Source organism: Leguminivora glycinivorella, chromosome 18 (assembly GCF_023078275.1).
Source record: "Leguminivora glycinivorella isolate SPB_JAAS2020 chromosome 18, LegGlyc_1.1, whole genome shotgun sequence".
NCBI lineage: Eukaryota > Metazoa > Arthropoda > Insecta > Lepidoptera > Tortricidae > Leguminivora > Leguminivora glycinivorella.
Window position 1 is genome coordinate 3,141,865 of NC_062988.1, and position 17,184 is coordinate 3,159,048.

Here is a 17,184-nt window from a genome sequence, read left to right on the forward strand (position 1 = left end):
TTTAAACGTCAATAACGTCATCACTGTCTTCACATTTTGTGCACCAACCACAGAACTTAATTTAGATAGAAGAAACAAATTCATATATTTGTATAGGGGCCGAGCGTGTCAAATTTTGTACTGAAGTTGATTCTTGCCTGTAATTTTAAATATGTCTCAGGCTTTTGATTGTTCATAATTTTTGTGTTGTTGCAATTGAATATCACGTAACGAGGCATTTTTTATGTTTTGGTTGACTTCAACTTACAAAAATTGACGCCCGAAAGCTGCAAGCTGCGAGTAAAGACGGACAACTCAGTGGATTTCACCGAGTTCATTTGACACGCTAAGTAGATACGTTTGCTTGATCTATGGTATATATGACATCTGTGGCACCAACTGATGCGAGCGAAGCCGCAGGCGAAAGCTAGTAGGTACCTAATCATTTTGTGTGATCGATTTTTGTAAGTGTTTCAAGAGGCCATATTACTTACACAACAATATTTTGTGTAGCTTAACTTCAAATTTATCATACGTGATACAAATTACTATGTCATTCAAATTGTATAGAAAAGTTTTTCGCAATTTGTGACTTTTGTAGCCGGAAAATTATTTTTGGCCCCAAACAAAGCTTTTGATCCTGGATAGGAATGGGATCGATTGCCGTCAAAAAGAAAGTTTGTCAAAAATGCCCTTTTTCTCGCAACCTGTATGTTTTTTCCAAAATTGGTAAATGCCATTTTTCACCAATTGGAAATTGAGGGAGTGGTGTCCTTAGACCATTTTGCCGTAGTATCATGAGATCTCCTAGCTGCCCATACTGACCCGCTATCAAAATACAACCTGTACGAATATTGCTAATATAATTTTATTATCAAACTATGCATATTTTCCTTTTGCAATGTTTGTGTTTGGTGACCAGTAGGAAAAGTATGTAAAGTAATACCAGCGACTTTGCTCCTTTGCTGTGGCGATGCTGCTTGGCAAAATTGTTCTTTGGGTCAAAGTGATCCGATTTAGCATATTTGTCATGAAATCGCACGTGACTTACCCTCCACAAAGAGAGAGGGAAAGGGCCGGTTCCCTCGGTGAAATCTATGCAATATTTCTTCTTGTTCTTAGAGTCTAGGGCAAATCATATATCATTTTCGTGTAATGTAGGGACGACGCACTTCTGAAAAAAACGTTGCACCTATTCATACAAAAATAACGACTTTATAACAAAATAATGAATTTTTATGTGTTTCATGGCAACAGTTGTGGCAAAATGCGCCGCGACAATTATCAATAAAAACAACAGGATAGGTTAGCATAACTCCTCAAATTTTAAAGGCATAGATATAGTGATTTCTGGGTTTTTATAAGAACATTGACATTTGGTGCAGTTGAACTGCTGATGATGATCAGAACGGAACTCTTCAAATCTGAACGGCACACTTATAGTGGCTCTAGTATTTGTATAAGAACAGCTTGCATTTACATTCAGAACAGCGACATTTGGTAAAGTGGAACTGCTGATGATGGTCAGAGCGGATCTTCTCAAATCTGAACGGCACACTTATAAGGCTTGTCCACGAAATAAAGTAGCCATCTATAGTTGGGCCTACATACTTATATAAAAACTTTTTGCAATGCTAATACCTGGCATTCGAACGTAGGTATGATCAAGTTTAAGAAAAATATACATTAGATGTCACTTACAACATAAAAATAAATATGCCGAGAATAAATCCAAATATTCGTAAATTAATTATAGTCACCTATTGCACAGAAAAAGGAATTTCGATGCGACAACTCGCAAAACGGTTCAAAATATCTAAGGATGGTGTGCGAAAAGTTATAAAAAAGTTTGGGGAATATAATATACTAGGGGATCTGCCAGGCCGAGGTCGCAAAAAAGGCTGCGTGAAGCCGCAATTGGACGCAGCAATAGTTGCGGCGTTCCGTCGAAATCCATCGGCCTCTACCCGGGATGTAGCCAAAAAGTTAAAGACTTCGGTTGGGAACGTGCAAAACGCTAAAAGAAGAAATTATTTACAGACTAGGAAGAAACAGAAAATCCCAAAAAGGACTCCCGCCCAGCTCGAAAGAGCGAAATCTCGAGCTAAACTTTTGAGCAAATTTTTAATTCAAAATAGCGGCCGGTGCATTTTAATGGATGACGAGACATATGTAAAAAAAGATATGAAAACCTTACCAGGGCCTCAGTTTTATACGTGTGCGGCTAGCGAGGATATTCCAGAAAAGCACAAGTGCGTGGCTTTTGAGAAATTCGCCCCCAAGATACTAGTATGGCAAGCTATATGCTCTTGCGGGTTAAAGAGTTCGAGCTTTTTTACTACCGGCACAATCAACGGCGATGTTTACCGACAGGAGTGCATCAAAAAGCGTATTTTGCCTAGGAGACAAAACAGACACAATAGACAGAATAGATAGATAGAATAGATAGAATAGGAGACATGCACTTCCGCCAATATTTTGGCCTGATTTAGCATCTGCTCATTACGCTAAAGCCACCTTAAATTTGCTTGATGCCGAGAACGTTAGTTATATTGCGAAAATCATGAACCCGCCAAATTGCCCAGAACTCCGCCCGATTGAAAGGTATTGGGCAAACATCAAGCGATACCTGCTCAAGAAAGGTGCAGTGGCCGACAATGAAGCTGACTTTAAACAAATTTGGAACGCAGCCGCTCGTCAGTTCAATAACAGTTCAATACGCACACTGATGGCAGGTGTTCGCAACAAAGTCAAGGAATTCGCCAATTCATAGAGTTTCTGTAAAATTTGGGTTACATTTTATTTTCAAAATGTTTTTACATATAAATATGTTTTTTTGTTTTCAGTACTATAAGAAGTAAACGTTTTATTTTAATTTTTCTATGGCTACTTTATTTCGTGAACATGCCTTAGTGACTTTGGTATTTTTATAAGAACAGCATTCGCTTACGTACAGAAAAGTGACATTTGGTGCAGTGGAACTGCTGATAACGGTCAGAACCGAAATCCTCAAATATGAACGGGACACTTATAGTGACTGGTATTTTTATAAGAATAGCATGCACTTACGTCTAGAACAGTGACATTTGGTGCAGTGGAACTGCTGATGAAGATCAAATCGGAACTTCTTAAATCTGAACAGCACACTTATATTGGCTTTGGTATTTTTATATTATAAGAATAGCATGCATTTAACCTCAGAACAGTGACATTTAGTTATGTTTATTAAGAATATTGAGTTTTCAAGTCAAATTTTATAATCGGATTCATGAGCAATTGTTGAGGAAACTCCTCAAACCTTAACGGCATACGTATACCTATTCCATTTGTGTTGCCATCAAATAATTAAAGTATTATAAGCAATTTAAAAAAAAACCTATATATTTCTACATGATCCAACAATTCCAACATTCGCAAGTAGCTTTCACCAGAACCCCAAAGGTGGCGGTTTTTTTTCTTAAAAATTATTAGGATTACGCACAAAAGGAACCCTTATGGTGCGATTCTGTCCGTCTGTCCGTCTGTTGCAGTAGCAAATTGGTTCAAGGTCATATTAAATAAGTCAGAGTAGTGGTATTTGTCATTATACTCCGCAATGAGACGTTAGGAGATTTTTTTTTCGTTAAGTTTTTTAAATACTTTTGAGGTTTTAAGTGACAAATAGTAATTTTGGTCAGACTCGAGTTTTAGTGACGGGATCATATTATATTGAATGATATTTGATGAAGTGGCGCTGCTGATGATGATCAAAACGGAACTCAGACACAATTAGTTTGTATTTTGTATTTTTATCAGATCATCACAAAGACTTAGGTACATCGAAAATCGAAACATTTGCTGCCGTGGAACTGCTGATGATGAACAGAACAGAACTCCTGAAATCTGAACAGCATACTTACAGTGACTTTTGTATTTTTATCATACAATGAGAACTGAAATTTAAAAAAGTGACATTTGATGAATCCGAACTTCTGATGATGATCAAAACGGAACTCTACAACGACGCATAGCTCAGATCAGGAAATGTGTTCTCTTTGTTATGTTTATTAAGCACGTTGAGGTTTCAGGCCACATTTTTCTCAAGCTCGTGTTGATAATGGGATTCATGAGAAATTTAGGGAACCCCTCGAACCTTAACGAGACGAAGAACGCACGTTCATGTATTGACTATTGCATTTCAGTCCAATAATGAAAGATTTAATACCTACATTAAGAACAGTAACAATATTTGATGAGGCGGAACTGATAATGATGATGATGAGAATATAAGCTGCTTTAAAACTTTTCTATATGATTGCTAAACAATTTACCCGTCCGGTCTTACTTTTTAACCGACTACTTTCCTGAAAATAATTAACCGACTTCTTTCCTGAAAATAATTAACCGTCTTCTTTACTGAAAATAAAGAAGAATGAGGTTATACATTCGGGTTCATTTTATGTATGTTACCCGATTACTACGAGACCAGTGATCCTATTTCAATAATTCTTTTTTTGTTTGAAAAGAGCAACCTCAAAGGTGGTCCCATATTAGTCTGGAGCACAGATGTCATATATACCATAGATCAAGCAAACGTATCTACTTAGCGTGTCAAATGAACTCAGTGAAATCCACTGAGTTGTCCGTCTTTACTCGCAGCTTGCAGCTTTCGGGCGTCAATTTTTGTAAGTTGAAGTCAACCAAAACATAAAAAATGCCTCGTTACGTGATATTCAATTGCAACAACACAAAAATTATGAACAATCAAGAGCCTGAGACATATTTAAAATTACAGGCAAGAATCAACTTCAGTACAAAATTTGACACGCTCGGCCCCTATACAAATATATGAATTTGTTTCTTCTATCTAAATTAAGTTCTGTGGTCTGGAGCTGTTCTGATGATGGAATCCATGAAGAGTTAAGGGAACTCCTCAATCTTTAAAAGCACGTGTATTGTGATTTCCGTGTTTTCTTAAGCTTAAATGACGCTGATGATGATGATTATTTTTATAGTAATTATTTTTTGAATAATATATTTTGACTGGTTACTCCGAAACCCCTGATTCGATTTGTATTTTTATTTTTGTTCGAAAGGAGCTACGTTGGTCCCATGTAGCTGACAGGTGTAGATGACATCCATGCAGGTCAGGCCACATGGTCTAAAAGTTTGCCGCGCAATGTACCTGCTTGCATAGCGCATGAACTCGAAATAAAACTTACATTCAGATTTGATTTACATTATGTACACACACACATCAAAGACTAACCATTTCTAATGGGGTGGCAACGCGCATGTGACACTGTTTGAGTTGCAGGCGTCCATAGGTTACGGTGACCGCTTTACATCAGGCGGGCCGTATACTTGTTTGCCACCGACGTAGTATAAAAAAAAAAAAAAACAAGTCCAGTATTCCGTGATCATGCTGCATGCATGCATCAAAGAGTTAATCACGGGCTATAGGTACAAGAAGTGCACATTGAAAATGAAAATGAAAATATTTATTGATAACAATTGTTATAATTATGTCCATATTTTGTTGCCTAATATTTATGTCTCTATAGCATAATTTCTAAATTAATCAATTTAGTACAATTTTATTGTATTACTTGCTACATATATATCAAAATCGTTAAATACATCATTAAATTGCAAGTGGAATGTCAAAAAACAGTAATTTGCGGCAGAAAAATTTGTAGTTTGACATTATGTAAATTTATCAATTTCCGCTACCTTAAGGTTGTCTGGAAGAAATCGCTCTTTAGCGATAAGACCGCCTGTTGTTTACCTTTGTTCGTGTTGCTTCCTTGTTTTGTATTGTTGTATTTTATCAAGGTGTGCAATAAAGAGTATTGTATTGTCTTGTAGTTTAAATTTACTAGTTGCCCTAGGCTCGACCTAACCAAAGACTTCTGGTGGCAATAACCTAAGGTAACGAACCCAATCATGGACAGTTTAAGAACAATTTTCGCCTGTCTTTGATATTTCACTGATAAGTGTAAAAATTTTTACCGCTAAGCGTGTTAAATCTTGAATTTCCTATCCTTCTTTTACATTCCAAGCGTATTGCAAAATAGATACTCTTATTGGTTTCTTCAAAGTTAAGAAATTAAAACTAGGTGTTTTTTCTCCAATTGTGGACGGCAGCGGCAGTTCTCCAGTAATGAATCCCCCATTATGGACAGTGAAATAAGTTTAAAATTTTACTTTTAAAGCCAACTGATACTCAATGACTCAATTTTATATACCATAATAAAATTAGTTTGGGTTATTTAATAAATAAATAAATATTGGGGACACCTTACACAGATCAACTTAGCCCCAAACTAAGCAAAGCTTGTACTATGGGTGCTAAGCGACGATATACATACTTAAATAGATAAATACATACTTATATACATAGAAAACATCCATGACTCAGGAACAAATATCAGTGCTCATCACACAAAATAAAATGCCCTTACCGGGATTCGAACCCAGGACCGCGGCTTAGCAGGCAGGGTCACTACCGACTGAGCCAGACCGGTCGTCATCTTTAGATCAGACTTTAACAGATTGTTTCTCGTTCGATCGTCAGATTTTAACAGATTGTTTCTTGTAAATTTTGGTTTTGTAAATTGTTCCTTGTCCATCATAGGAGGTACGCAGTTTTTCGATTCCAGTAATGGACACTCTCAAAATAACGCTATTTCTTTAACGGATGATTTTGTTATTTCTGTTATGGTAATAAATTAAAAGTATTTTTTTGCGCTTACCTTTTTAAAAACCGGCCAAGAGCGTGTCGGGCCACGCTCAGTGTAGGGTTCCGTAGTTTTTCGTATTTTTCTCAAAAACTACTGAACCTATCAAGTTCAAAACAATTTTCCTAGAAAGTCTTTATAAAGTTCTACTTTTGTGATTTTTTTCATATTTTTTAAACATATGGTTCAAAAGTTAGAGGGGGGGGACGCACTTTTTTTCCTTTAGGAGCGATTATTTCCGAAGATATTAATATTATCAAAACACGATCTTAGTAAACCCTTATTCATTTTTAAATACCTATCCAACAATATATCACACGTTGGGGTTGAAATGAAAAAAAAAAAATCAGCCCCCACTTTACATGTAGGGGGGTACCCTAATAAAACATTTTTTTCCATTTTTTATTTTTGCACTTTGTTGGCGTGATTGATATACATATTGGTACCAAATTTCAGCTTTCTAGTGAACCCTAAAAAGTACCCGCATAGTTTCGAAATTTCGACACCAGTTGTGGTCGTGCTAGATATCATCTTTGGTTTTTGAATTAATGTAGATAATGAATTTCAAAATATTTATTTAGCATTCATTTGACCATCAAATTAAACATAAATATAGTATGGTGGTGCCAGGAGAACCTTCCGGTACCTACTAGGAAGGTTCTCCCTGGCACTACCATACATGTAGTACAAAAAATAAATTTTTTTTCGTGAATTTGTACCGTAACATAAATAATAAAATAATCCGTGGTCGTAATTACTGTATACTGCTACTACTGTATAGTATCACACAAACAATTTCACTCAAGTGTATGACTTTTTTTAGCTGATCATCAAGCACAAACGTCGGTGTCAGATATCCATAACGGACGTGTACTCCCAAAGGACACGAGGCAGCATACAAATCAATAAAAATAATTTGTATATAAATGCAGTAAATATAATATTGATGTTTTTAAGTATACTACAAACCATGTAGGTATGTTCGTCTTCAGTAAAGATGGTGCTTTTTTTACGCACTAGTGCGAGAAGTTATTCATTATTATTATGGCAGGTTGAAACTCCGGAGGTCCATCTGTACTGAAAAACGTCGTTCGATACACGTGCGAAAAGGGAATTCGTAACTCGTGTCGATTTAAAACACTCCCTTCGGTCGTGTTTTAATTTATCGCCACTCGTTTCGAACTTCTTCTTTTTCGCACTTGTATCGAAATGTACTATTTTTTTAAGTTATGATAACATAATATGAAACCAGATTACATATTCATCAATGAATATAGAGCAGCAGAAGTTCGGTAGCGGGCAAGGTGTTCACAATGATCCTAACACGCTGTTATTGTCTTAAAAATAAGATCGTGTCAAGTTCATTTTGAACACCTTGCCCGCTACGGAACTTCTGCTGCTGACTGTACATAACTTTAATATCATTCGAGCGACATTTTCGAAATATATCAATACTGTCTACTATTATAGGGCATTTTTGCGAGAAGAATCACCAAAAATATTTTTTCTAAGATAGGTAATTTTTATGTTTTTCCTACATTCTGAGTACACGAGCACTTTCGATTTACTTAGGATAAAAAACAAGAGACAAAAAATGGTCCCAATTTTTTTTCTATTTGCATATTACTTTTCCACAAACTTCGCGAAAATGCCCATTACTAGTTTTATGTACTCCGCTACGGAACTTCTGCTGCTGACTGTACATAACTTTAATATCATTCGAGCGACATTTTCAAAATATATCAATACTGTCTACTATTATAGGGCATTTTTGCGAGAAGAATCACCAAAAATATTTTTTCTAAGATAGGTAATTTTTATGTTTTTCCTACATTCTGAGTACACGAGCACTTTCGATTTACTTAGGATAAAAAACAAGAGACAAAAAATGGTCCCAATTTTTTTTCTATTTGCATATTACTTTTCCACAAACTTCGCGAAAATGCCCATTACTAGTTTTATGTACTCTGCCTACCCCTTTATGGGATACTGGAGTGATTGTATGTATGTATAGCATTTTGACCATAATGTATGACAATCCGATAGATTTGCGATTAAAACTACCTAGTCGCTAATAACTAGACCCCGGATTCTTGTCGCAAGACGTCCCAATAGTTACTTAACTTGCGGGCCGAATTATTTTGTATGGGTGAAACATTTATTTATTTATTTCTAATCATTTTTAAGTAAAAGTTATCTAATTACATTTCTTATGTTCTATACTCACCAGCTCACCACCGTTAAGTTTGCCCGTATTACATTTACACACATGTATACTTAAATAATAAAATAAGATAAGAATAAATTATTTTCACTACATTAAATTTGTCAAGCACAAATTAAACAACGTGGAGCAGGAGACGCATACGGGATGGTTCCGGCGCCCCCGAACAGTCGGGAGGCGAGGGCTGCGGACACAACATGGTCAACATGTCACCATTTGGATTTTTAATAAACTGTTTTAGCTAATAAAATACGATTAATATGAAAGTCTATTTTTTCCCTCAGAAGTGTGTTAAATAATGTCTTATGAAATATGTGTGCATTGTCCATTACACACGTCAGCTCTCTTATGCGCACTAGTTTTGCTTGCATGCACAATATCAGAGCATTTCTTTTTTTGCCATTTTTTTTATTTGATTTTTTTAGGGAAATTTAGGTCAATTGTACTCAGAATCACGAGTACTTTCAATATCACTGGGAGACAAAAAGTGTCCCAGAATTTCCATACATTTTTGTTACTTTCCTCTTTTGTTACCCAACACAATATGTACGGGAAATAGTAACAAAATAAGAAAAAATCGCGTGAATTTTCTTTAATTACAATTAAGGATTGAAAAGGCTAGTGATTCTGAGTAGAATTTTTTTCAAAAATATCGTATTTCATAAAAGTGGCAAAAACAAAGAAATGCTCATCACCTCCTGTGATTACATGTGTTGGTCATTAGACCAACCTAGCATATACCTGAATCATTACTAGGTATAGGACTTTTTATCTCATACCGTGATTCTAAAATCCGTGGAGTAGCCATATGAAAAAATTTCGAAGTCTAAGTCCAACAGTATGTAGTCAATTTGAACTAATAATGTTGTATGTTATAGGTATAAATCGAGCATAGTTAATTTTATTTTAATAGTATTTTTTGTATTATAATATAATATTATGATAAAATTTACTAATAATAACATTATTCAACTACAACTAGGGAACAAATCAAATTATTTTATTGAATATTTTTCGATTTGTTCTTTTTTCAAGTAGTCACACTACTATATATAAATTATAAATTTAAATAGATATCATACACGAAAGAAAAAACGACAAGGCCCACTAGTGGCCGAGCCGGAAATCGAACCCGGGTCTTCAGCTTACGCGGCTAACGTCTTCACCACTAGACCACCCGCTCTAGTTGTATAGATGCCGGCGCCGGCTAGTTGTATTTAATGGCAGCACCATCTCTCTCGCTATATCGTAATGCTGCAAGGATTCGTATAGGAGGTGCAAGCACTAATTGCTCGCCCTTAGAGTTGGTCAAAAGGCGCCTAGCCTTATCAAAGATAAGATACTCTAGAGAAATTTCGTCGGGTACCACGGCGGGCGGGTGGTCTAGTGGTGAAGACGTTAGCCGCGTATTCCCGGCTCGGCCACTAGTGGGCCTTGTCGTTTTTTCTTTCGTGTATGATATCTATTTAAAATTATAATAACATTATTCGTTAAAATTAACTATTATTATTAGTAAGTTCGAATAAAATGAACTCAGTAACGATGTTTACTTATTTATATTTAATATGACATCATACTGTTGGACTTCGAATTATTTTTATATGGCGACTCCATGGATTTTAGAACCACGGTATGCGATAAAAAGGTATGGCTAATCATTACATTTCATATAGTGTTGTTTCCGCACTAGTTCGCAAAGTGACCGTATAGTACATTACTTGACATTTCGAAACTTCCAAGGGTCATAAAAGGGTCAGCACGAGCACAGAGCCGCCAGACCTTCCTAATTTTCTCAAGTATAAAACAAATGGGATAATGTACCATATTCGTCAGAAAATACTGTTCGGTGTATAAATATTGATATTCATCATTTTCTGACTATTCCGCCGATCGTTTACCAGACGCTTGAAAATCTTTCTAACTTACCCTAATTTTTGAGCGAAAATGGTTAAGAAATAATGATTATGAATTCCTAACAGAATTTTCTGATATAATTGTGGAATATGAAATAGAGGCGATACATTTTAATAAGTTGCGAATTGAGGACGGACTGCGGAAAGAAAATATCACTTGTTGCAAGCTATCCAAAAACGGTATGTATTAGTGTGTAAGTACTTGTGTGACTCATAAATATATGTACTAATGTTTTGCAAAATTATTTTTGCCCGTGAAAGTACACAAATACCTACACACCTGTTTATTATAAGCGTGTATTGCCACAAGTGTCTGTAAAAATATCTGTAGGAATTGCATAGCTTTTGCGTCAATGTGTCGAGCTATGTTTCAACGATTCTAAATTCCTCCCTAAATTCACAAGATGACGGAGATCTGTCAAATGGTTGAAGAGAAAAACGTGAGATAGATGTATGTGATGACAATTCTGTACTCTTTTCGATGGTTGTCAAGTCACATACCTAAAATAAACGTTTTTTTTATTTAACTTTAGACGTTATTATCTGCGGCATACGTTTGTTTTTTTTATAAGGGTCAAATTTGAAGGCGATGAATTTCTACGTATTTACATAAAATTTTAAAACGTTAAATATTACAGATATGTTTGTGGCAATACATGCTTATAATTATATGAATAAACAGGTGTACTTTCACGGGCTTTGAATAATTTTGAAAAATATTATCAAATATATGTATGACTTTTTAGATGCTTACATATATTTATGAGACTTGCTCTGATTAATATGACAGATGATTTGTGTACATATTTTTGAATGATTAATATGTTCAGATAAAAATGTACCTTTCTATGCGCATTTATTTTTGAAGCCTTGGATTTGCTCATATATATAACTCGACTGTGCTTCGTGGAAACTACATTGCCATTCAAATGTGAATTCCATCAAGAGAATGGTCCGGATGCTTCATGTGCATTAAATACCTTTTTATCACAATTTATGTAGAAGTTCCAGATAATGAAGCACCTTATTGTACTGCAAGCATAAGGATCCTCTTGATCAAGAAAGTGATCAAAAAATGTTTGAAATTTAAAATATCAAGTTTTAGGTAGGTAACTAAAATGTGTATGTCAGGTAACGCAGCATTAATTGCTCGTGTAAGACGATAACATACATAATTTGTACGAATCAGGTAGGTCATAAACGTTACTAAAACTAAACTATTCCTCCCTGGATCGTACCTGGCCCAAGTCCCCATTATTCCCGCTGCATTACCTCGCTGGACCAGATACGACCCAGAACGAGGATCGCAGCCCCTCTCCCGCAAACGACGCCCTAACTCTTTGAAAAAGGAGCGAGCCTCTGAACCCCAAGTCCCCGCCGTCTCAATTGCCACCGCCATTTATTTATTCATAATTAATGAATAAATAAATGGAAGTTGACGATAATATTAAAACATCCAGTAATATTCGGGATGTTCAAGTAAAGGTATCACTGCCTCTAACCTCCTTGTCGCTACGAGCAAACATGACTAAATGATGAAGGATAAGTAAGTACGAAATTTCCCCGTGTGTTTATATTATTATTAATTTATATCAATCAATCAAATCAATCAAAAATATTTATTTGTATAAATAAGGGTACATAATAGATGGGCAATACATTTTCATTTCACTCCTTATTTTACCACAGTTTGGCGTTCAAATATTTAATTCTTATAACTAACTTAGCTTTTATACATTATATGTACAAGCATGCGCTCTTAGGTATAATTTAAATGGCACAAATTAATTAAATGTCTAGCACTAATAACTAAAAATTATCAAAATAAATTAAATACAATATAAATGATTTTGCAATTATATTCAAATTAATTAATTTAATAATACATTTTAAATACTATAATCAATGGCTAATTCCCTAATTATAAATCACACTTTTCTAAAAACTCATTAACAGAATAATAGGTACATTCCATTAAATGTCTATACAATTTTCTTTTAAATAAATTAAATGGGAGTTCCTTAAAATGATCAGTGAGACAATTAAATATTTGTATTGCCATTCCATAAACATTCTTCTTAGGAAGAGATATATTTGTCAGCGGCATAAAAAGTTTGTTTCTATATCGAGTTAATACCTACACACACGCGACAACATGATACGTTTTGCTAAAGGCTCCCATAAACGATTACAAGCCTAAATGAACTATTAATCGTTTGACTTTGTCTCTCATTTTAGCTTATATAAAAATGAGATAAAACATATGACCAATAATAACTGCTTTCAATTTGCTTTACATGCTAGTTTTTGACAGACGACAATTTTTTTACAAAATTGTACTATAACAGAACTGTACCTACACAAGTTTTTTGTCAGGTGGTCCGGTTTCGAACTGGTCCGTGACCATAGACAATCCGCCGAATCTCCTGCAAAATTTAGTTCGTCTGGATGCGCCTTTCTGCTGAATTATTTTTGCTATGAATTCACATCGTACACCACGCCATCTAGTTTAATGTTTTGTCCCTAGTTAGCTAGTAAGGTTAATAAGAAAAGTCCAAGTTTTTACTAGTGACCTCTAGTCTAAATTGGCCGCAACGGCTACGAGACTGACACTGATGGATGACAGTAGATACGCTAGTGTGCGTGAATGCAAGAAATTGCAATATATTGCAGTTTTTACATGCTATTGATAAATCGAGACACAGTTGAGCTTCATATTTCTCGGATTGGGTGTCATATTTTTTTTTCTCCACGCCGAATCGAACAGGTCTTGAAAAATTTCTTGACTTTTAGTAAAAATGGTGATAATTTGCAAATTGTGCACAGTAACGCCATCTTTTAGTGCTTGGTCGGCAGGAGATCCCGGGACTTCCACCTTAAGCGTGAATATTTCTTTGTCGAACAGGCAATGAATGGCGAAGTGTCAGTGTGGGTCGTCGATTGTCACTATGGTGAAAAGGGCCACAAGTCACCTTTAGTAGGTACCTGCATTTATATCAGTGTGATCTAGAATTGTAGCCTTTGTTACGAATTTAATAAAGAAATATCTCCCTTGTGTCGCAAGACACTGTTAATAGCGTAATTGTAATGGGCTGCTGTCACTAATTAAGAAATTCTTCCCACGAGCATGATCGCGGGAACATTCATTTAATAAGGGAAATTAAAATACACAAAAATTACATATTATTGTAGTTATTTAAACGATGTACCCGAACTTCACGAAACTTTTACCTATTGTGTGAGTGACATTTGCATTGGTATAGGTACCAGTGGCGGCTGGTGAAAATTTCTGCTAGGCAACACTGAGCAAAAACAAACCTACCTTAACATTAAGGTACTTGACTAGTAATCAATTTTAGGCAAGCCGGAGGGAATCGGCTTGTATGGACCAGCCGCTGCTGATAGGTGAGCATTTCTTTTTTTTTTGCCACTTTAATGAAGTGTGATATTTTTGAAAAAAAAAATGCTATTTCTACTCAGAATTACTAGCTTTTTCAATCCTAGTAGTTAAAAAAATTGTCCCATACGATTTTTTCTTATTTTGTTACCATTTTCCGTACATGTTGTATGGGGTAACAAAAGAGGAAAGTAACAAAAATGTATGGAAATTCTGGGACACTTTTTGTCTCCCAGTGAGATTGAAAGTACTCGTGATTCTGAGTACAATTGACCTAAAATTCCCTAAAACAATCAAAAAAATTTTAATGGCAAAAAAAAAAGAAATGCTCAGGTATTAGGTACAGTCTAACTGTCAAGGAACACTATTTAATTGGCTAATCTGCCACAGATATTTTCATTCACTCATTTCTTACATTCGTGAATTGACATACCTACACGTTTAAGAACAGTGGCCCGTTTCTCGAAAGGTACAAGCCTTGTATTACAAGTGTGTTTCCATGACAACCCATACGATTTGACAGTTCGCGCACTTGTAATACAAGGCTTGTACCTTTCGAGAAACGGGCCCCAGGTACCTACATCACTCTAAGACCAAATTATAAATTATTTCATAGGAAATATTATATCCAGCATTGGACACTTGGAGGCCTTGGTCATTTTTTCTTTGTATATGACATTTATTTCAGTTTATAGGTACCTACTTGTCATCATTTGTGTATTCAATATACTAATAAAATGTCATAAAAGTTCCTGGATTCAAAACGAACGTAGGTACGTAACGTATATTTTAGGCTGGTTTTAGTGTCACGCGGACCGTCCGCGCTGAGCGATTCGCACCGTACTAATATGTATTAGGGTGAATCAACTTTTTCTTGCCTGTTATTGCCATGGTTACGGTCCCCTGAGTCGTGCTGTTTTTTTGCAAAATTATGCTGCTTAAACTACTTTCTGCTGTTAACAAGCCCTTTCCTTAATTTTCCACCTACACACATGGACTACATGCATGTTTGCATTTCAGTACATAATTTTGCGTAAAACCAGCGTGACTCAGGGGACCGTAACCATGGTAATAACAGGCAAGAAAAAGTTGATTCACCCATTAAGTTCAGACGAGTAAGCGGATCGCTCTGCGCGGTCGGTCCACGTGACACAAAACCAGCTTTAATTAAAGTAAGGTACTCACCGAAACTTTGCTGTAGTCGTGATGATGCGCCAGATGGTGCGGCGCGCAGCTGGACGCCGCGCTGGAGACGCTCAGCGCGTCGCCCTCGCTCGTGCCCTCCGCCTCGTCCCAGCGCCGCCGCCCCGACCCGCTGCGAACACCCACCGGTCCCGCGTCCCGCTCAAGCGAAGCCACACCAGGCGCACCGCCCACCCCCGGAATACCACTGTCATCATCGCACCCCGACGAACTACTCTCAGACCCTCCGACGCTAATACCGCTCTCGATCTTAGACGATTCGAACTTCAAAGAGTCTTCGGAATTCGAATCCTCTTCCAAAATAGCGTAGTTTTGAATTTTAGGACCGCTCTGACCGAAATTGAAAGAGTCGCTGTGGACCCACGGTCGTTTAGCTGTACTGACATCAGATTTAACAGTTTCCGCGTCTGATGAGTCTTGGTCGGAATGCAATGTACCATCGTCAGAATCCTCTTCGGGATCTTCAAAGCAAGTTTTGAACGATGTATCAGATTGGACAGTTGTGTTTGAATTCGATGACGCTAACGTCCAACGGTCCGAGTATTCCGATGATGTGGATTTGCGCAGCGGTAAATGAGCAGAATTTAAAGCACATACAGGGGAAGCGTCGGAAGATTCAGAATGACTGATTGAAATAACATCAGCTATGTCCTTAATAGAATATTGGCCGACAGAAGACGACATTGTGGAAGGTTGTGACATAGCCATATAGACCGGACTTTCAGGGTTGGGGGTTTCTATTTTTTTATTTCTTAACACGATTTCTTCTATGTTCGTTACTGCGTAATGATTTTCTGTTTTGGACTTAGCTGATGGATTTCTCATAGAACTGCTTCTATTTACTGCCGAAAAAGAAGAATCTAGCGTAATGTCGGGTGTCGAAATACTTTTCTTTATCGCCGAGAATTTCACAATCAGATCGTTTACCGACTCACGTCTTTTAGCGTGTAAAGTGCATTCTCCGGAATCACAAAAACAACGAAATGACGTAGCAACTATTTCATTCCTTGCCCGTAAAGCGTCAATATCAATAGTTACTTTATTTTCCTCTGGTTTATCAAACGGCAGCTGTAATAAATCTTCTGCGCTCTTATGATATTTAGGAACTTTAGGTCTACAGAAGCAAAGAGCCGTTTCAAAATAACTTTCCCTTTTGTCATTGGGTACTAAGGTGAATGGTGGAGTATCTGTGTAAAGCGTCTCTCTATTGAAGATATAGATAAATTCTTCAACGGTTGGAGCTTTATGAATGCAATGACCAGTACCTCTTATATGATAATTAGCTAAAGTTTCTTTCATAAAATTAAAATCGTTATGATCGAAAGGCATCGGTGAATTGAGATTAGCAGAGTTTCTATCTACTTCAATATTTGTGAATGTTTTATGTCTAAACAAGACTTTTTTCTTCTTTTCTGAGTCTACTTTCGATTTATGTGGTAAAGTCCCACTCATTGCTGTGTATATATCTTCGCTACAATCTACGTTTTCGATGGCACTGGCTTCCGTAAATTCAGAGAAATCAGACGCATTAGATTGTGTTCTACTAATTTCACTTTTACCCGTATAGGATGCTATTTTTTCGATTCTCCGAAAAGATTTAGATTTTTGGGAAAGTAGGATATCTTCAAGATTAGTTTCATCTTCCATAGAATCAGATGAAGACGACAAGGTAGAAGATCTACTTATAGGTAGCGCTTCCACTTTGGGTTCTATAAATTTGTCTTTAGACTTATCGTCAACATCAAGAGG